The sequence below is a fragment of the Protopterus annectens genome, chromosome 11.part0 (assembly GCF_019279795.1).
Source record: "Protopterus annectens isolate FY-2018-M chromosome 11.part0, PAN1.0, whole genome shotgun sequence".
In the NCBI taxonomy this organism is placed as follows: domain Eukaryota; kingdom Metazoa; phylum Chordata; order Ceratodontiformes; family Protopteridae; genus Protopterus; species Protopterus annectens.
This window is the reverse complement of record NC_056745.1, coordinates 419688837-419712270: the sequence shown is the minus strand read 5'-3', so window position 1 is coordinate 419712270 and position 23434 is coordinate 419688837.

Below are 23434 nucleotides of genomic sequence, written 5' to 3'. Positions count from 1 at the left end.
AGTAGATCATCTAAGCAGGACCAGGACAGACCCCCACAAATAGAAATTTCATGATGTGGTCTTCCAAGAATTAATCCAACTGTATGGAAGAACAGACAACTGAAAAAAATTCTTCTCCAGGATTCTTTGCAAACAATCCTTCAAGACAGGTGCCTTCTCATTCCCACAGACAGGAATGTTCCTGTACACATTTCCGCTAGTATCCAGGTTTCATATAAAGATCCAGAAGAACTCCCCAAAGATTTTAGCAGTGACTCCCTTTTGGACCAACCAACAGTGATGCTCCCTTATTTTAAAACTGGCTAAGGGCAATTACCACAGGCTTCCCTGCAGACTATTTACACATACAAGATATGGGTTGTTTGATATACTCCGACCTGAAAACTCTTTGAATGACTACCTAGGTAATAGAATTTTGATAACTTTTGGGAATCCTCTTTTCTCTGGATGTTCAACAGGCATTAAAAGAGGCTAAAAAACTTCCACCAGGAAACCGTTTATATGTAAGTGGAAGAGTTTTTTATTTTATACCATTCCAAGAAACAGGACACTTGTAAGGCTTGCTGCCTTGGGTTCTTGATAATTTTTGTGACTTACTGCCTTCTGACCTTTCTTACTGTTCTCTCAAGGTTCATTTGTCAGCCTTTTCTGCTTGTCTGCCATTTGAACCACCACCACTCCCAGTTTCTTTCTGTGCTCAAGTTAATCAGATTTTCAGATGGGTTTTACATATCTGTCCACCTAGAAAACAGGCAGCTCCTCCCTGGGAGTTTAGCTTGCTACTTGAAAAGCATATTCTTTTTCCATTTAAACCTTCTCATCAGACTGATCTGAGGTTCTTGAAATTGAAGACTGTTTTACTCATTGGTCTGATGTCTACTAGGAATATCAGTTATAAACTCCTATGTTATTAAAAACGGCTCGGGCTAGCTGTTTACCAAAAACTGGTGACAATATCCTGGTATATGATAATTATTCATCAAAAGTTATAACCAAAAGAAATGCTTGCATTCCACTAGCAAAATATTTGAAAAAAAAACAGCAATTAAAGCACGACTAATATTTTCTGCCAAAATAATATATTACTTTGAGAAGGTCAAAATATTCGAATCACTTGAGTTGAGGAGGCTGTTGCAGTCACACAAAAAAAAAATAATATAAATAGCATTCTGGAACACACTGAGGACATGGAATGAAATGTTGCTTTATTAAAAATATATCCTGAAAAAATGTTGGCGGGCATATAAAACAAAATAAAAAATAAAAGACAAATAAATGAGAGGATGTCATTCTATATTTACCCTCCCTAATTTTCAACAATTATACAGAAATGTACTGAGTTAATATTGAATAGCTTAAGTTTATAATAGCATAAGGTACTAATTTGTATTTCTCCTTTAAATAGGTAACACTGAATAAAAGTTTTGCCTTTACTTCAGTCTTGCTTAGTACAGCATTCATGCTAGCACTGCATTTACTGAAATTATAAAGCTGTATATATTACATTGCTCATTAATTCATGAATTATATTGCTAATTTATTTGTATGATTTACGTTAGCAAAGCAGTCAGTGTGAGCAAACCTAATGTAATAAACTGTGCTGATAAATACAGTGCTGTGTGTATGCATAATTTTTCCTTCCATTATATAAATGTACCATTGGTGATTCAGGTGAAGTATAGAGTGGGAAGTAATTAATTTTTTTAGTGAAAACCTATACAATTCAGTTAAAATGCTGTGATGGTCTTTGGTAGTTTCTTTGATTGTTTACCCAAGTTGAGTTTAAATAGACATGAACTGCTAGATTTCTTAGCTGCAGTACTCCGTAGAACAAAAAAGGTTGTAATCTAATCTTTTATTCCTTTAATGCTTGTTCATAACTGCAAGCAGTGAACAATATGAGCATAAAGTATTTTTCACTTAAGGTTTTTGTTTACTATTTGAAAGGTTCAATATTTGTGTATTCTTACATTATGTTTTAATCAGATTTTTTCTTCAACTGACAATAATTAAAGGCATTTATTGTTATAGTTAATGTACTTTTACGCATCTGATTTACAACATTTACAAAATTTTTGGATTTGGTTAAATCTTCATATGTTGGAATATAATTAATACACTACATTGTCCTATAGCTAACTCATAAATATTAATTAGAATTGTATATTAAGTGCTGCATTAGCAGAATTTCTGGTCTAGACTAGTTAAAAAAATAGTAGTCTAAGCTGATCTTAGACAGACTTGGAGCTTTTGATTCTATCAGTGATTGGATGCTATTTGTTGATAGTTTACATGTTTTGTTGTTATATTGCTGAAAGGGAGTAACCGTTTATTGGAATTATAACCTAGAAACCCATGTACCATGACAATGCAACATCTATGAAACTATATAAATTCTGACATTCTTTTTGCAAACCTTATTGTCTTTAATATTCATATCAGATGAATACATTAAAAGGTATATCTATAAACAGTAATGGAATTAATTGTGGTAATAAAAGAAAACAATTACTCATTTTTTAATTAAAATATATATCATATGACACACACTTATTAAAAAATGATATAACACTGCTAAACCACAAATACTATGAGGTCATAGCATCCATATCAATCAGTAAGAAAAGAAGAGGTACAACAATTCTAAGGAGAAAAGCTAACATTGTGCCAAAAGAATTATGTAAAATACCTGATAAGAGATGCACGTTTACAATTGCTAATATTACGTGACAAAATAAAATGCTATTGTAATGCATTGTACTAGTAAGCGTATTCTTGCTTTGGATCCCCCTTTAATATAATGTGTGCATTTGCAGAGGCAAGTCATTGTTTGATTTGAAAGTCCCAGCAGAACATCAAGACTCCATAACCAAGGGCAATTGCAGCGACAATAGCTTTTACTTTAGGAGCTGTTTTCAGTAAATAATTATTTATGCAGAAAATAGTTTTTTCCAGAAAGCTGATTTTATCTTTCTGTTAATAACACTTATGCTCTTGACTGCTTCACTGTGCAATTATAATACCAGTCTTTTGCTACTGTTTCTCCACTATCAGTGTTAACATGCCCAACATGCCCTTTGTAAAAGAAACTGCATTGCCTTTCACAATATTTAATTATTGTACTGTTTCATTACCAGTGATTTCTTGTTTTTTTTTTTATCATTCTTCAGTAATATATTGCTCATCTTTGTCTAATTTTTCTCCTGATAAGTTTTGTTAAAATTATTTTTTTCCTAACTGTGAGAATCAGATGTAAAATAGAGTCATGGTGATGCAATTATGTAAGCAATGACTGACCTACTTAGATTTCTCAAAATAAGGGTGCTTGCACTTTCGCAAACAGCACTAGAACAAACGGGCAATGTCCTCCACTGTGGTGCGGTAGTCATGGACCTTAGGGTTAGGGCATGGTTAAGGATAGTGGATAGCCCTACTAGGTATCCACTATCCTTAGCCCAAGCCCTAACCATAAGGTCCGTGACTACCGCACCACAGTGGAGGACATAGGTTCGTGACTACTGAACCATGGAGGACATACAATTTCCTCCACTGTGGTGCGGTAGTCATGGACCTTATGGTTATGGCTTGGGTTAAGGATAGTGGATAGCCCTACAAGCTATCCACTATCCTTAATCCAAGCCCTAACCCTAAGGTCTGTGACCATTCACTCAAGTGGTGTTCACGAAAGTGTACTTTCGGTGAAGTGCACTTTCCCGTTAGTGGGCATCTACTACTGGATTTCGAAATAGTGTAATTTCGAACACCGGTAGTAGACCCATATATATATATATATATATATATATATATGTATATATATATATATATATATATATATATATATATATATAATTGTGTATCATTTCTTTGAGGGCAACTTTAACTGATGTACACATGGTCAAAAAAATGACTGAAGGTACATTTGACTGAAAAAAAACATTTTGTAAAAAACCTTCTACACAATATAAACACCACAGGAAAAAAAAAAGCTTTTTTGCAGGGATGCAAGCACCACTGGTCAAAAGTCAGTTTATTGCATATACTGGCTTTTTTTCTGTGTGAGATCATAGTACAGTGGAGATCAGGGAATTTTCCCTTTCCCCACTGTACTGTGACCTCAGAGATTATATAAATAATTAGTACTGGCAGATGAGGATGCAGTGGATTTTACTTCTTTTTTGGGGAGGTTCAATCAGCTGCTGATTAACAAGTTGTGTTTAATCACTTGCCATTTAAAACATTGGTTTTGCAATACAGATGCACACATGCACACACACACACACACACACACATATATTAAGATATATATATATATATATATATATATATATATATATATATATATATATGAGTTTATGTCATTTCTTTGAATCTTCATTTCACTGAAACTCAAATGGTCAAGTCCATTTCAATGAAAACTCATTTAATCAAAAACTCATTTAATTGAAAACTCATTTCATAGCGAATTATAAAAGGAATGTCATGGTGTCATTTGTTATCATAGGAGTTATTAGGGGAAGTTTATCTAGCAGAGTATGTGAGATTATCATTTTGAGTTAATGTATCAAATAGGTAAGGGGAAAAACAGTGAACTTCCAAGAACTACAGTAAATTCATCATAGCTGGAGTGAAGCATAATTAGATGACTGCTGATATTTACTTTATTGTATTCTAGGTGATCTGGTACATCTTGGGGTCAGGGTCACTAGACTGCTTCCACTGTTCTGCAAGTGGGAGAGAAGGTTCTCAGCCTTAAAAATGTTAGAGGCAACCTATACAGATAGTTATCTGTTGAAGCTGTATTGTATTGATTTGCAAACTTGCACGTCCACTGAGCCTGTGTTCATATCTGTGTTTGACAGAGAGTCTTGAGTGCTGAGTCTGTATGTGCTGTAAGCATTTGCCATTGCCACAGGTATTGTGGTCCCGTAGATGATTTGCAAGTGACATAATAAATAATTATTTTGGAAAGGACATCCAGGGTAACCATTTCCAAATGAAATGTGTTTTAGTACAATCTTGGACAGATTTCAAACCAGGTTATTCTTCGGACAGAGCCCTGCTTTGCACTTGCAATGGATATATGAGCAGTGCAATTATGAGGGAAGAATTTTGTACAGGATATGCAACTTGGTAGTTTTGCAAGCCTTCACTGACCTTTTCCTTGTAGACTATGTCATTCTAGGAAATCTCCATGTCTTGTAAAACAAACTGTCCAGATATAAATTGGTGGTGTAGGACTGCAAACTCTGGTATAGTGTGACAAGCACCCATCAACGGTTGAGGCATAAAGGCACAGCCTTTCTGTGTGTATATCATTCAGGTGTCCCACTCACTGGCTAAAATTTTTAATACCAGAATGTGTGGCTCACATCTGTAAAAGTGAGAACATCATAAAAGATGAGTGATGGACTGCAGTGAAGACCTTTCTCGGCTGCCTGCAGTGAGCCATAGCAGCAGTGAATGAACTATCGTGCCACAGCTAGTTATTCTATGAGAATTCCAGAAAAATAATAATAGGAGGCAAACCATAGACACCAAATCAGTATCACTCTAGCCTGTTGTGTCTATCCCTGCAGAGATGCAGTGTCCTGACCATTTTTCACCCTGCACCTGCATCTCTGGCTGGCAGGAAGGACTGGAGTTTATGCTGCTGCTATCTCTTGTTTTCATATATATTGCACACCTGAGAATGGGGGACACCAAACCTGGGTCCTTCAGCACTCTGATAGCAAGAGAGAAAGGTTAGATATAAAACTTAGCTACAATTTTATAGGTGTGCTCAAGTTTAGAAAACTAGGTAGACCTTAGATTGGTATTCTTCATGTAAAATAGAGGCTGGGTGGTCAGTAACACTGGACTGAAGTTAATCATGCATGATCATTCAGGGTCATAGGACTGTAGGATCACAGGATTTAAAAGGCAGATCAGTCCAAGGACCATTCACACCTTACTGGCACCCACCCTGACATGATACCTCCTGCCTCTGACATAAGATATGTCTGGGGAGAATTTGTGGCTACCCATCCAGTTATCAAGTAAGAGTTTCATAATATATTATCCAAGTATTTGGCTGAATTTCAAGGTGACTTTGATAATATAAATATAACATTTTGCAATATAGTCTTGTATAAGTTCAAGCAGTTTTACACTTTTAGCAGATTTAATAGAACTGCTGTATTTTGAATCACGTCTAGCTTATCCATCTGCTCTGCTTTCACTGCCCAGGTTTCTATACCATACAGTAATACTGTCCGTACCACTGTTTTGTTCACTCTTCTATTCAGCTTCTTTGGCATTCTTTTGTCACACACTACCCCTGACACTCTGTGCCTGTTAGCTGCAGCCCCTCTGATTCTAGTTTTGACCTCCTCATGTAGATCTTTCCTCCACTCTAACTTACTGCAGTTCCAAAAAATATGATCCCGTCTACCTCTGTCACCTGAGTTAGATCTCCATCTTTCATCTACTACTAGATACATTTTCAACTACAAATACACAAAAACATTTATAGCTTTAGTTACGTACCTAGAAGTATTACATATTTTCTAACACTGCTGCATTGTAAACTGCCTATAAGTTTTTGGCCTGTCCCTTATTTTTTTCCTATCAGTATTTTATCTGACTGTCTTATTAAGCTTTTATTTGAAATGGTCTCAGATCTAGCTTCCACAAGGTTGTCTAGTAACTTAAGTTTCCCCTTTGTAGTTCTGATTATTTCCATTTTCACTTTCTACTTCCTCCTTAAGGTCTTGTAAAAGTATATTTTATAGTCATAATCCAGGATGATATCGGTCCATATGAACAAGGCTCACAGGGTTCTTACATTTTTCAGTATAATTGCCAAAACTACCTTTTCCATGTTTCTGGGATATTTCCATGCTCCAGTATCTCATTACATAACTTTTGTCATATTTACAGTATTAGTTCCTTCAGCAGCTCCCAGACTTTAATTGAAATGCCATCCATCCATGGTAGCTTTCCAACAGCCTGTTGCCCTATTGCACTACTTATTTTTTTTCTTATTTTTGTAATAAATAATTTCTAGGTCATCCTTTGAGTACTGGAGCTGTTATTCCTTCCAAGTATCTCCTGATTAATCTTTTATTTCCTCTGTCCACTGTTCTACCTATAAAACACATATCTACATAAGCTCTCAATTATCTTCCCTTTCTGCATCTGTTTTAACTTAACTTCTGCACTGACACTTTTGTTTTCCTAGGGTTAGAATGAAAATATTACTGCGCTAAAGCTATTTTCTGAGGTGCATAGAATATCACCTAGTGCTCTTCCATCTCCTTAATTTCTTTCTGCTGTTTTTCAGTCATTATTATCCTACTTTCCCTTTGCTGATACTCCTGGCCTTTTTCTAGCCTTTTTAATATTTTGTAAAGCCCTTCCCCAGTTTTTCTCTTTCGGTATATGATATTATATATAGTAAATTAATTTTCACCCATCTATCTGCTATGCTTCATCATCCCCATTTCATATCTGATTATTGCTGTGTTATGTTAATGCTGTTTCTATATGGCTCTTAAAATTATTTTCCCTCATTAGGTGGTTTGGAAAGAGCCAGTACCTTAGACCTGTAGCACTGCAAGCCTTTTCTGCACTAATACCAGGAGGTGGTCTGGTATATTTATTGAGGTTGTCCCATAGAAAACTCTTTTCTCCTTGTGTTTTATATATATATATATATATATATATATATATATATATATATATATATATATATATATGTTTTGTCTTATTTTGCCCAATTCCCATACTGTTGGGAGTATTTATTGACATTTAGTAACCGGGAAAGTCTAACTAGGTCAGGAACCCATTTTCAGTGGAGGTCCCGGGAGAAAAGCTCCAGCAATGTTAATCAAAAAATACACAAGTTTAACATTTTTAACAAAGTTGTTATATTACAGAAGCATGTAGGCATACACAAGTTATATCAATGCATTCATACAGAAGATAAAAATACCAATACTTTAGGGAAAGGCCGAAAGTGAGAGGGAGAAAGAAATGGAAGATAGGCGAGAGAAGGAGGAGAGAAACAAATGGATGAGAGATGGGTAAGAAGAGGTTTAGAGGGGAGGAAAAAAATGAAGGGGATATGAGAGGGATGTATATTGGTTTTAGAGCACTGGCAGATCTGTGAGTTGAGAAGGTAGTTTTTAAGTGTAAACTTGAATTTTCTGGAACTGTTTATACTGGTAATATTATTTGGTAAAGTGTTCCATAGCTTAGCAATAGCGCAGGAATAGAGACACTGTCCAGATCTTTTGTTAGATTTGTGCAAACTAACTAGTTGTTTATCTCTAGAGATGAGAGTTCTGGTAGGAGTGTAGGTATGTAGAATAGATTTTAAGGCAGAACAGCTGGTTTGTGAATTAGCTTTTGTGAGATTGTCAGTTTTATATAATTAAGTTACTGGAGGAATTCTAGCCAGTTTAGTTCTGTGATAGCTTTGACGTGGTGTGAGCAGTATAATGAGCCTATTGCAAATCTAGAGATCTTGTAATAACATGACTGAAGCTTAATTTCGAGAGTTAAGTGCAGATTTATGAAAATGAGAGCACCGTATAATAGTGAGGGGATTAAGTAGGTGTTGCCTAGCATTCTTTTGTGTTAGGGTCCATGAAGTTTTTGTGTCTGTATAGTGTCCCAAGCTTGCAGTGAGTTTTTTTATTGCATTATGTATGTGTAGGTCAAATGTGAGTGTATTATCTATGGTGACACCTAAAAGTTTAGCATTTGTTACTACTTCAATCTCTGTTTTGTTTTGGAAGTAGATTTTGAATTCAGAAGAGAAGGTTTTAGGAGTGAAGAGTAACAGTTTAGTTTTATTGGGGCTTAGCAGTAATTGTGCGTCATTTAGCCATAAGTCAATTGATTGAAGGAATTCTGTGTCTTTTATAGAAGATCAGGTATATTGTTAGATGAACTGATAATGGTGGAGTCGTCGGCATATTGAATTAATGTGCTTTGATGGGAGGTTGTATGGAGATTATTAATGAAAATATTGAAGAGGAGGCGTCCAAGAATTGACCCTTGTGGCATTCCAGTTTTATTAGTCTGGTATTGTGATAGGCAACCTTGTCATTTTGCACTTTGTTGCCTTTTGGTAAGGAAACTGTTACAACCTTGTTGGGAAGATAGTGAACAACCTAGTGAGGAGAGTTGGTGAAGGAGTTTATTGTGTGATACTGTGTCAAAGGCCTTTGACAGACTGAGTAGTACTACTGAAATGAATAGGCCAGAGTGTTTGGCTTTGTTAACTGTATCAATGAAGGAAATGAGAGCAGTTGTTGTACTGTGTGCTGGCCTAAAGCCATGCTGTGTGGGTATAAGAAGATTGTTATGAACAACATCGCTCCATCTCTGAATCAACTGTTCCTACTATCTGGAAACAATTCTATACCCTTCCTATACATAAAGGAGGTAACTCCACAGATACATCCAACTTTACACCCATTGCTATACTCTCACCTCTCTCCAAACTTCTAGAAAACTGTATACACAAACAAATAATGCAATACCTACTTCTAGAGAATCTACAAACACCTACTTAGCATGGTTTTCGTCCCAACCATAGCACCACTACAGCCCTTCTGTCCTTCCTAAATACTGTACCACTTGCCAGAGACAACTATAAACTTATTTCCTGTCTGTTCTTAGACCTGTCAAAGGCTTCTGACACAGTATCTCATCCTCTCCTTCTGCAAAAACTGACAAACCTTAATTTTGCACCTCCTACTGTATCCTGGTTTAAAAGTTATCTCTCTGATCGCTACCAGCCAGTAAAATGGCATTCAGCCCACTGCCCCTTGCTCACTAGTAAAACAGGTGTAACACAAGGTTCCATCCTTGGACCACTATTTTTCAGTATCTTTACCAATCTTCTCTCCAGTTTCTGTCCTGACTCATCTATTATACAGTATGCAGATGACTCTACAGTCATCTCAGTCGCTGACTCTGTAACTCAACTTACATCAATTACTCAGACATCCTTCAACTCAGTAGAAAAATGGCTATTCAATAACCAACTTATTCTCAATCCAAACAAGACTAAACTACTACTCTTTCTTCCAAAAAACCTTCACTACATCAAATCATCCTTCACAATACTGTCTCTGAATAATACCCCTATACAGGTAGACAACAGCACAACACTACTAGGCATCATCATTGACGACCACTTAAAGTTTGATTTACATATCAACAATTGCATCAGAAGTTAGGATTATTGTACCATAACAGGAAATTTCTTAATAAGGATGCTAAGTTAACCCTATCTAACTCTTACCTCTTACCCACCTTACTCCATAGTTCTCAAATTCTAACTAACCTGAACACTGGACTATTAGCCAAACTAGAAACAACTTACAACAAGATTGCCAGATTTGCTGCACAGAACAGACATAGGTACCATCACTGTCTCTCATTGAAAGAACTACACTGGCTTGAACTACCCAACCTTCTCCTACTAACTCAGACCCAGATCATTCATTCAATTCTCTACAAACCCTCTTATTGTCCAACTCTCTGTACTCTAATATCCTACTACACCCCAGCAAGATCCCTCTATAGTTCCAGCCAAGGGCTATTACAAATTCATAAACCTAAAACTAAAATAGGGCAAAATCTCTACAGTTTTAGCCCTGCTAAGACTTGGAATAATCTACCACTCCAAATCAGGACAATTCTGCAACAAAAACAATTCAAAACAGCCACTAAACAATGCCTGCAATCCAAATGGATGGGTGTATATCATAAGCTCGAAAGCGGATAACTCCGAAGCACATAACTCCAAACTTCAAACCTTGAAGTTCAAAAATGTTGAACCGTAGAACAGAGATCACCATAGAGTGCAGGAAGGGACGATTTCCCTTTACTGCACTGTAGTGCGATCTCAGAGTTGGTATATTTAAGTAGCGGGGTGGGGCTGGGGGGCGCAGGGGGGCTTGCCCCCCTGCATAGAGCATTTTTTTTGTTTTGGGTAATTAGGGGGGATTTTTTGCGGATTCAATGTTGTTAGCTTTCGAGGTTTGAAGTTCGTGGTTTTGTGCTTCGCAGTTATCAGCTTTTGATCATCTGATATAGACCCAAATGGATATGTCAGTGTAACCATCCCCCATAAACCTGTCTCCCCTAGCTTCTAACTCTCCTCTAGCTCCATCTCCTATCCCTCCTTTCAACTGTGTTCTACTTCTCATTTCAACAGTTACCAAAACTAATCACATGGAAATATGATGTTATTATTTCTTTAACTTCATTGTATTAAGATTTTATGCTTTTTGTATCGTATACACTTTTGTTACTTGTCCATTTATTAGTACTATGAATGTTAGTCATACAATCTATATTGGAGTTTTTCTCCTCGGGCCACTGCTGAAAAAGGACTAGTAGCTGAGATGGACATTCCAGGTCATCAGATGTAAAATAAATAAAATAAATAATAAATAAAAAGTGGTCTAGTAGTTGTATCTGTATACATTTTTCAAGCAGTTTGAATAGAGGAGATAGGACAGAGATAGGTCTGTAATTTGTTAGCTGAATGGATTTGCCTCCTTTGTGGAGAGCGGTAATGATAGATTTTTTTCCATAGGTTATGGACATAAGATTCCTTGACGGAGCAATTGATAAGAATGCTGACTGGACACTCAATTGATTCAGCAGCAAGTTTTAGGTATTCAGCAGGGAGATTGCCAGAGAAAGAGGAACAGGTTTTTACTTTGAGACGAAGTTTGTGTATTAGTTTAGTGGATACAGGTTGCAGAGAGAAAGGAGTGAACTGAGTGTTAGGTGAAGAAATATTTTGATAGTGCAGTGAAGTGTTTATGTTGTCTTTGTTGGTTCTTTGAGAAGGGGGTATGGGATTATCTGTGGTGTTAGAGTTTGTGGTAGAGTTAGTGCCTGTAACTAATTTAGCTATGCTGTCCATAAAGTGGAAGTTAATCTTATCAGCTAGTTAAGTTGGCGTCTTGTCTGTGTTTGGGGTTGGGTTTTGAGTAAACCTAGGGTTAAGTAGTGATGAGATGGTTTTCCAGAAAATTCTTTGGGTTGTTTTTGTGAATGGATAATTGTTAGGAAAAATAAAGTTTTTTATCAGCATTAACTAATCTTTTTTTCTTAAATTCGCAGTTGCCTGTAGTTTTGAAGATTAATGTCATTTTTACTCTTCAGCCACATTTTCCATGCTCTGTCTCTGATTTGTAATATTTGTTTAGTGGATTTGGTAAGCCAGAGTATGTGGTTTGTTTATGAACTTTTTGTTCTGAGAGGGGCTAAGTTATTGAAGGTGTCTACGAATAGATTGTTGAAATAGCTGACAGCATTGTCTAGAGGTAAGGTTTTTAATATGAACCAGTTTAGGTAATATGTAAAATTGCTACTCTCCATTACATCCTTCATATCAACCCCCTTCATATATTTTCCTAAGAATCTGGCTTCCCTATTCATTCCATATTGTTGAGGGCCTCATAAGACATCTCCTAAAGTTGTTATTAAGTATCAGTCACCCCTTATAAATAGAGCAGCTTGCTGATTTGCCACGGTTTCCCCCCAGTATATCCTTCAATTTATTTTTCTTCTTAATTTGGGTAGAATATATATATATATATATATATATATATATATATATATATATATATATATATACATACATTTGCCATTGTTAGTGTTTCTCCTTCCCAGTTACTCTTAATTATTACATAGCTGCTCTGTTTATCATTTTCTTTGTGGTCACACTGAAATGTGCAACCTTTTTTTATAAGGGTCAGCACTCCCTTTTTTCTCCTGTCACCTTTGAGCTAATTATGTCCAGCCATGCCATGCCTTTTTATTAAGTGTTTATGTTTACTATCATTTAAATGTATTTTTTGCAAAATTATGTATAATGAACTTTTATACATGCCATTATTTTCTGCTGTTTACTTTGCCTTGTCAAACCATTAATGTTCTACACCATCATTCGCAGTCTATTCTTCTCCATTTTTTATTCATCCAGTTTGTACTTACTGGTATTAAAGACTTTTTCTACCTATTTCTTTTCTCTCTGCATTGCTGTTTTTATACTTTTTAGTTGCAGACAATGTTTTTGCTCCTGTCGTGCCAGTCTTTCTTTTCTAATACCCATACCTTCTAATATAAATAAGAAAACAACCCCAATAACACTCTTAATTTCAGAACTATATACAGATTCCCCATTGATTTTTTTCTAAAAAATGAAGCAAATATTACCACGACAGCTTGTCTTCTGATATTCACTGCTGTATTCCTTTTCTAAGTGAGAGGGTCATTTGTGCGAGTCGTTATTAATTTGCCTTTTTCAAGGATAAATATGGCTCCTTAGCGCCTGTCTCTCAAAGCAGTCCTATTCTACTTTCTTCACTTTCGTTTTTTTCTTTCTGTCCTATTTTTCCTTCCTTAATCATCTTTTCTTTGATTTTATTTTCTCGGAAGCAACTACCCATCCATTTTCATTCCCAAGATATATAGAACAAGAGTCGCCGATGCTCCTTTTTGTACATAGGTCCCTTCCTTGTGCACTTTCCAGGTGTTCCAGTTATGTTTGATTAAATTAGCCAATTATACTCACGTAAAAGGAGCTTTCCTCCTCTGAATGACAGCCTTATTACTGCTGTAACTGAACTTCGCTCCCTCTTTGCCAATTGTGCTCTTCTGTTTTAGTCCCTCCCCTCTAAATTTTTATTTATTTTCATTGGCTAGCTTACAGTTTATTCTGTAAGTAGGGATTCCCCATCTTCACTGCAGGTGCAAGCTGCCCCCTAAATAGTTACTCTCTTAAAAAACTAAAATTTTTAGCAAAACATAAAAATATTTAAGCCATCATCTGTGCTCATCATATCAACAGCACATTTACTAATTAGACCATACAAGCAATGTGAATCACTGAATATGCACATATGAAATGTATACATTACTCTTTATTTTATTTATTTATTTATTTGCATTTGTTAACCGGGAAGGTCCACTGGGTCAAAAGTACCGATTTTCAGTGGAGGCCCGGGGAGAAAAGCTCCACATAATTCAATACAATCATACAGTACATTCATACAATTCATACAGTACTTACATTTTGATAATAACACAATTGGGAAATACAGTTATTTGTACAGTACATACATTTTGATAACACAGTTAGCACATACAATAAGTTGAACAGTGCACAGGGTTTTTTTTTCCCCAAAGGAAGAAGGCAATGTAGCTAAACATAAATCTATCTACTGATAGTACATTGGTACAGAAGTAGATTATCCTTCAGGGATACAAGTGAAGTTTTTGAAGGTGATATAGGATGTTGATAGGAAAGGTGGGAGTAGTATTAGAAGAGAGATAATTATCAGAGACCACCCATGTCATTTATAATGTATAAAAAAAATTGACTTGCTTACCTCAGATATGTATTGATTTAGGCTAGAGAGATTTATATTTTACAGCTCATTCTCAACCATCTCTTCTTCCACTAACATTGGCTGCATCTTTTCCAACACAGACATTCTAATTCTCCTGGTAAAGTTCTGCACCACTTTCTGTTTCTTCTCTGTCTTGCACTTGAACAGTGGAAAGAACTTTACTGGCATCCTTGTCCGTAGGAGGTTTGATGGCAGTGCAGAGTTTTCCTTTCATCTGACAACAAGATTGCTATATTCTTGCATCCCCTCGATGGTCTTAAGCTTGATCTTTTTTATCATCTCCAATGCATGTTCTGCATCTAGGAATGTCTTTGTCACTGGGTAAATGCTTTTACACCTGAGTGGCCTTTCTTTGCATGATCTTATTACCAGCAAAACTGTGCTCCTTCTGTGCCTCATTTTCAGTGAATAGTCATTATCAGCAAAAGTTTTACTGTCCCTTATAAGCAACTGATTCCATTTTTCCATAATGCAGATACGATTCTTTCTTTGATATTGTATGTTTGAAACCTGACTAAAATCAGGCTGGGAATTCAATCAGATGTCTGTCCTAGAAGAAATATTCTGTGGGCTGTCTCAATTAATATGACCTTCTCCAGCATGTCTGCCCTCATAGCAATTTGATCCTCATATATTCCAAGGAATTCAAACCTTCTGCCTTCTTGGGGAAGTTTGTGAAGCATAAATTCTTTCTATAAACCCTATCTTCCAGTTTATATATCTTTTCTGTTTTCTCTTCATTTTGTGTTTCTAGGTCTATTAGTCATTTTTTTAAAGCCCATTTCCATGTAATGGACAGTTGTTAGCTTGTTGGAGTGGCTTGGATGTGTCCTTTCAATTCCTTCTGATCTCTTTCCATTAGACATTATATAATGTGACAATGTCCCATTTAAATCTGTGACCTTCTTGTACACTTAATCTATTTTATCCTGCGGAGAGGACATATTCAGTTTTTCCTTATTGCTTTCTTGCACTGTTTCTGAAAATATGTCTGACAGGTTTCTTGGGCTTTTCAGAACTAAATATCCTTCTCTCTTCCCGAATAAGTTTCTTTTTTCACCCTTCCTGTTTACTTTTGACATCCAGCATTACTCAGGGGCCTTGTTGTCCTGAGAAATGAAGTCTAACTATTCTAGCAAGGATGACTTTATTTTACATATACTTATCAGTACCATGGGAGGGCTGATTTCCCCTTCTTTAACTCACGCGTGCCATACCAGAACCCAGTAAGGGACATTTTTAATATTGTGTGTGAAGAAATGTTGCATAATTAAGATAGAAAAGTTATGCTAATGTGGCTTATTTCTGTATCTAAAATGTTCAGTATTACAAAATAAAAGAAATCTGCAGTCTTTCTCTTTATTATATTTTGATACTACAAATGCAGAACAACCACTGTAGACTGATGCAGTATATTTTTCAGTAGGCATGCACGAGATATGTGGTATGTCTTAATAATCCAGCTAATTAGTATTTTCAGGAAAATTGCACAATGGTTTTCTGTTAACATGTCAGTATGTTATTGTAGTGCTTCCTGTAACAACATACTAATTTAAGTAATATTAACACTTCAAGCAACTTCTGTGAAATAATTGCTGTATTTTCTACCATATTTAATGTATTAACAGCAGGGGAGTGATGTTACAAACTATAAGATGTAGGGAATAATGTTTAAAGTATGAAGGATAGCCACAGTGTTATCATTCAGGAGGTGTCCATATTATAATTATTATTCAGAAACACAGGATTTGTAAACCCAGCTGTGGCCCATAAACATTAAAATATCCAAACTAACGTCCAAACCAAAGGGTAAAAGGGTCACACAGGCAAACATTCAGTAAAAACTGCAAGAGACACCTAGCCAAACTAGAGTTTTTACTGTGTGATACCTTAAACTTCCTGTAATGGAGGCCCTTGGGATAAATATGCAAATGGCCCCTTAAGACCATCAAGTGTTTCAGCTATATGGCTTCTGAATACATCGGTTGAGTTTAACGACCTTGTGTTTCTGAAGTATACCCAAACTGTCCACTTATGCTGTGCTGATAAGTTCAGTAAAAAGGCCAAAATATGCCTGTCCACAGCTAGTGGGGTTTGGCTTTATTAGCCTGAGTGTAACTATAAAACCTTAAAATGTAAATAAGTCATGGGCATTCAGAAGCCATATAGCTGATCTTGCTTTTTCTTGCAGTTTTTACTGAATGATTTATGTGTGTGACCTTTTACCCTTTGGTATATATATATATATATATATATATATATATATATATATATATATATATATATATATATATATATATATATATATATAGGTTCACTTCAGATTCTCGAATTACTGAAAACTCAAACTTCATATGGTCGAGAGCATATGATCGAGTTTTCAGAAACTCGAACGTCTGAACTGAAATAAAAAAAAAAATATCCAAACACATCGTTTCTGCAGAGGGGCAAGCTCCCCTGCACCCTCTCTATTTAAATATACCATCTCCATGATCGCACTATAGTGAGGAAATGGGAAATCTCATGTTCTGCACTTCTGCAAACAGCGTGGAATGGGAGATTTCCCTTTCCCCTCTGTAGCACAATCTCAGAGTTGGTATATTTAAGTGGGGGGGGGCGCAGGGGGGGGCTTGCCCCCCTGCAGAAACAATGTCTTTGGATATCTTTTTTTATTTTAGTTCAGTCTTTTGAGTTTTTGAAAACTCAATCATATGGTCTCAACCATATGAAGTTCGAGTTTTTAGTAATTCGAGAATCTGAAGTGAAACCATGTATAAATATATATATATATATATATATATATATATATATATGGGTCTACTTTGAAAGACCGACACGCCAGTTCGCCGACACACAAATCACCGAGACCAGATAACCGACAACACACAAAACCGACAACGCAAAACACCGAACACCATAACACCGACACACCGAACGTAAACAACACATAACACAACATAGCATAGCCACTAGCCCTAACCCTAACCCTAAGGTCCGACACTATCGCACACTCACCCTACCTGCACCCTAACCCTAACTCACTTAACCCACCCCTAACCCCAAGGTCCGACACTATCGCACACTTCACCTACCTGCACCCTAACCCTAACTCACTTAACCCACCCAAAAACATAAAGCCCGTCACTATCGCACACACACCCTACCCGCACTCTAAACCTAACTCACTTAACCCGTCCCTAAACTACAGTCCCTCACTATCACATACTTACCTTACCCGAACCCTAACTCCGACACTAACACACACTCACCTTTCCCACAGCCTAACCCAAAATCCCACAATATCGCACACTTACCTGACCGCTCCTAACTCCGTCACTGTCGCACACTTACCGAGTCCCGATCACACATTACCCTTGTCGGTCTTTGCGATGTCGGCAAATCACCCTTTTGATAAACTTACCTGTCGGTCGTTTGGTCTTCGTTTTCCGCGTGTCGGGGAATCGTCGGTTCGGTCTTTTAAAGTAGACCCATATATATATATATATATATATATATATATATATATATATAGGTTCACTTTATAATCTCGAAATACTGAAACATCAAATTTCAGTATCTCGAGACTATAACAGCGAAAGACGAGTTCCGTGAAAGACCACATAACTGAATCAGGAATCGAATTAGCGGTTATGGTGGTGTGCTGTGTTACTTGATAGCTGGAGATTCAGGTAAGTGTTTATATTTTAAGGGTTTTGGGTAGGGATTTTATTGTATGTTAGTGTGGTGGGAAGTTGTAGGTGTAGGGTAAGGTATGTAGGTAAGAGTGTGAGTGTGTAAGTGTTGAGAATGGTATTGTTTGTATGTATGTGACCTGTGTTTGTGTGAGGGGAATTTAGATTGTGTAGTGGTGGGTTTCATATCTGTGTCATTCTTTAGTGCAACCTCGGGATTAGTATATATAAGTAGCGGTGGTGTGGGAGGCACAGGGGGGCTTGCTTCCCTGCTTATATGTAAGGTAGATGTGTGTATTTGTGTTGTTTTGTTTATGTGTGCTTTGTTTGTTTGTTGTAGTGTGGGGAGGAAGGCATATGTGTGTTTGTTTGTGTGGTGTAGGGTCTGTTTACAAGTCGTGGTTTTGGTATTTTGATTTTTCAGCTTTATAGTCACAAGATACTGAAATTCGATATGTCAGTATTTCGGGATTATAAAGTGAATCCCTATATATATATATATATATATATATATATATATATATATATATATATGGTTCTAGGTTATAACACCGACAGCACACAACATTGACAACGACATCACCGACACCACATCATCGACAGTTCACAAACACGACACCACACACACTCAACACATCATCACAACAACCAATAAACAAAACAAATTCCCTGACCAAAAACCACACACACAACACAAGCACACCTAAATCCTAACAAACAAACACTAAACCTTACATACACAACTATCCACAACCCTAACCGAAACCCTAAGGTCCGTCACTATCGCACACTAACCTAACCCGCGCCCTAACCCTAACTCACTTAACCCGCCCCTAACCCAAACAAATTCACTACTGCACCCTTACCTAACCCGCGCCCTAACCCTAACTCACTTAACCCGCCCCTAACCCAAAACATTCACTACTGCACCCTTACCTAACCCGTGCCCTAACCCTAACTCACTTAACCCACCCCTACCCCTACAGACCGCACACTTACCTTACTCGCACCCTAACGTCCGTCACTACCGCATACTTACACATCCTTTCCCCATCTTGGTGTTCTCCGCGTCGGTGTTTTCATCCGTCAATCTTCTCGCGTCGGTGATTTCGCTGTCGGTCTTCTCATCTGTCGACGTTGTAACCTAGACCCATATATATATATAAATGTGTGTGTGTGTATCCCAAAAGGTAAAAGTATGCCTAAATATAAACCAATGGGTAAAAATGGTCACATATATATGATATGTGTGTGTGTGTGTGTGTGTGTGTGTGTGTGTGTGTGTGTGTGTGTGTGTGTGTGTGTATATGTGTGTGCATGTATATGGCTAGACTGATATCTGTATGTATATATGGATCTACTTTTAAAGGTTGAATTACCACTATCTCTAATTGCAGATAGCGAGATGAAAGTCCTGAAGATTTACAATGCTGAAACTTTAAATACTGCAGTTGCAGTATTTTGAAAGGTATAAGGAAAGTGTAGGCAAACTGCCTTTTATGTCGGTATGACGACTAGGCAACTTAGAATTAGAATAAGGGAACATTTATACAGCATTAAAACTAAAAATGATCAGAATGCTCTTTTTAAACATAGTTTAGTATGTCAGTATGTCAGTCTTTTAACAAATTTTTGTTTTCAATTCTGGAAGTTTGTCACAAGGACATGAGGGAGGGGGACTTCAAGAACTTTTTACTTCAAAGAGAGACATATTGGCAGATTAAATTGAAATCAGATCATCCTCCTGGTCTCAACGAGACCATTAATGTCAAATGTTTCCTAAAACATAAAAAATTGAAAGTCAATAAAAGTGACGATTTTGTCTGTTTACATGTTAATTGACATTGTCAGTACCCCTTTAAATGCATTGTTTCTTACTTCTGAAATGACATCACTAATTGATTTTAATTTATTTCTATGGTGATTTTTGCTTATTTAAACTTTGACCGTTTTGTATGTATTCATTCTGAAGAAGTCTACGGACGAAAGCGGATTATTAAACTGTGTACGCTATTTCTTTCGAGTTCCTGAGTTATTTCAGCTAGTTTCTGCCTTGATTTGGTACAAATTTTAAGCCTAACTGTAAAACCGCTATTTCTCCTTCAGATAAGGATAAGCCAGATAAATTCACAACATTAGAAGCATTATTTACATAAGAAAATAAAGGCACATTAGTTCCATCTGCTGCGTTTAGTCGTTTGCTTAAATTGTCCTTCACTCGGTGGGGAACAGGCGTTAAATCCTTTTTTCTTGTTCCCTCTTTTGTTATTATGATATGAGTTGGCCTGAAAGCGCTGCTTATGGGCCTGTGGATTCTGTGCAGCTGGTAATGGTGGAAATTTTAAAATCTCCCCTTCAGAGTCAGTGGTAAAGCCTCCTCCTTCCAAAGAGGCGAAAATGACAGAGAGATGTTTCTTATTTGAATTATTAAATTGTCTCTTGTCCCTAGGACGTAAATTATTTTGAGTTTTCCATAGAAAAGCTTTACCATTATTATATTAATCATTAATTAATTATTATTATACTCTAGGTGCTGTCTGAAAGAAGGAAGATACAGAGCCTTCAGAGGAGAAAAAGGTACTGAAGCTAATGACAGACAATTGTTTCATTCAGTGTATTATAATTCCCATTCATTAATGGAGGTAGATTTGTTTGCCTCTAATCATAAATAATTTTTCTGTGAGGAGACCCAGTGACTTTTAGAAGGTGGAGAAGGAATAATACATTCTAACAATGTGGAAAACAAGCCTGTTTTCCTGAGAAAACAACTTCAATCTGTCTGAAGTGGATTTATCCTACTTACACAAGAAAGTCAGTTGAGCATGTTTCCTTTTTGTGTTTGAACTTGATTTGTTTATCATAAAAGCTTTATTTACTTCTGCTGTTTAGGGTATCTACATAATATATGCATTTAAACAGCAAGAAATATAACAAATTATGGATATGTTTGTCAAATCTTCAATTTCTGCTACTTGTAACCACCTAGAAAGTGCAAATAATATTCTACTTTAAAGCTTCAGTTGGACAATATTTGCATTTTCTCTCTCTATTTCTGTGTGTGTGTGTGTGTGTGTGTGTGTGTGTGTGTGTGTGTGTGTGTGCGTGCGTGCGTGTGTGTGTGTGTGTGTGTGTTGGGGGGATTAGTACTGTCAAAGCTATACAGTTTTAGTGAAGGGACTAAGATTCATGTTTGGTTAGAAGGTATAGATGAATCTGATACTGGGGCTTGACAAAAGTAGAAAAAAAGACAAAATATGTCAGTATAAAGGCAGATAGAAAATAGTCTATAGTTAAGCCTACACCACTAAAGTCTCTGGTAGTTAGAATGGTGAAATGTCACTAAAGAAACTGATTTTAAAAAATTCTCTAGTAGTGGATCAAGAGAGAACCGATTCCGGCCTTACTCTACAAAAGAGACAAAAAAGAGAGATGACTGGAGAGAGACAAAAGTTTTTTATCTGTTACACCATCATAGAGAGATAAGACACAGATACACAATATAAGTCTCAAATAAATACGAACAAAGCTGAACAGGATAAAAGGAAACTACCAATACCCTAGTTATAAGAAAGTTATTTTCTTGACTTACCCTTTATAGAGGCTGAGTTTGATGAAAGAAAAAACCTGTACTTGTCTTTGTCGGAGATGAGACCACATGCTCCACTTCATATCAGGCTAATAAAAGTAATACTGACTTGATTGGTGAGCAGATAAGTCATTTCAATTTTAGGAATGCTCAGTGGGAGGATGTTATACCAAGTAAGGCCAGAGAAAATAGGGGAGACAAACAGAATGGCCCCATTTCTTACTCATATTTTGGACTAAAAAAATTACTTGCTCTACAGGATAACTCAAGCTAAAGAACATATGTGGAAGTAACGATTTGTACCAAAGCCATTTAGAGCATTTATAATGAAGTTAGTACACACTCATGTCTTGGCTGGTCACGTAGGGATGGATAGTATTAAGGCCAGTGTTCTTGGCAGATTTTACTGACATAGTGTTAAGAGAGAAACATAAACTGTATGTGCTGTCTCTCCAGAGTGCCAGAGGACAGAAACTAGTTCAGGGTTATAAAACCCTGTGATATCTTTGTCTATAATTGACTTCCCATCTGAGCACTTAAGAATTAACAGTAGGTCAACTTGTGAAGTCAAGTAGAGGTCAGTTCTTTTTGGTAATCATTTACTGTGCAGCAAAGTTTCCAAAAGCAGTGCCCTTATAGAGAAGGAATGCCAAGTCCATTGCAAGTTAAGTGGTACCACTGATTTTGTAAGTAGGAATTCCATGAGAAATCCTTCCTGTCCAGTGTACCCCAATCATGTCTACAGCTCTTCTTTTCCTTCATTTAAAGTCTTTGATATTGTTTCTCATCAACTTCTTCTAGAGTACTTTTCTAGTCTGATCATACACAAAAGTCTCTTCTCTGGTTTCAGAGCTTCCTTAGCAACCTTTCTTAATGTGTCAAATGGCAAAATACCAATTCCTCTTACCAAGACACTTGCATAGGTATTCCACCAAGATCAATACTTAGTCTCATTCTGTTCAACATTTTTATTAATAATATGCATAACATTGTTGCAAATGCATCAGCAGTTCAATTTGCTGATGACTCCACACTAATATTCATAGTTGAATGAATCTCTGCAAAACATTCAGACAAAAACATCCTATTCAAACAAGTCACACACACTAAACCAATAGGTGCTTACTTAGGTCATGAATTAAAATTTGTCAAACATATTGAATATGTCATTAAAAAAAACAAACAAAAAATGAGGATGTTATCCTCTTACAAAGATTACCTTGTAATCTCATGTTTACTAACCATGGCACCAACATTCCTTCTTCTAAATGTACTTTATTACTCCATCTTTATGTATCCCACAAAGGCAAATTTTGTAAACTACAGAAGTATAACACCATTGTCAAATTTGCTTCTAATTCCACATATAAAACACATCAATGCACAGTCCTAAAGAGGATAAGCTGGCTACAACTACAGGATTGTGTGCTCAAACACGTTTAACAAGCCAGACAGATGTACAGTTTTAACCAAATATATACAAAAATATCACCCTAATAGATCTCTTAAGTCACAGTCAGAAAAATCAATTACACATCGTACAATTCCAAAATTACTCTAGAGACTGTCTTCATTAAGTTGTAATGGCAAAATTGTGGAACTCCATTCTCAAAGGCATTACCACAGAAATAAAATGTTAAGATGGTCTCCAAAACTAAAAACATATTCTCAAATAACTGGAATTGCTCTTGCATAACTTGACATTACCATAGAAGCAACTTTTATTG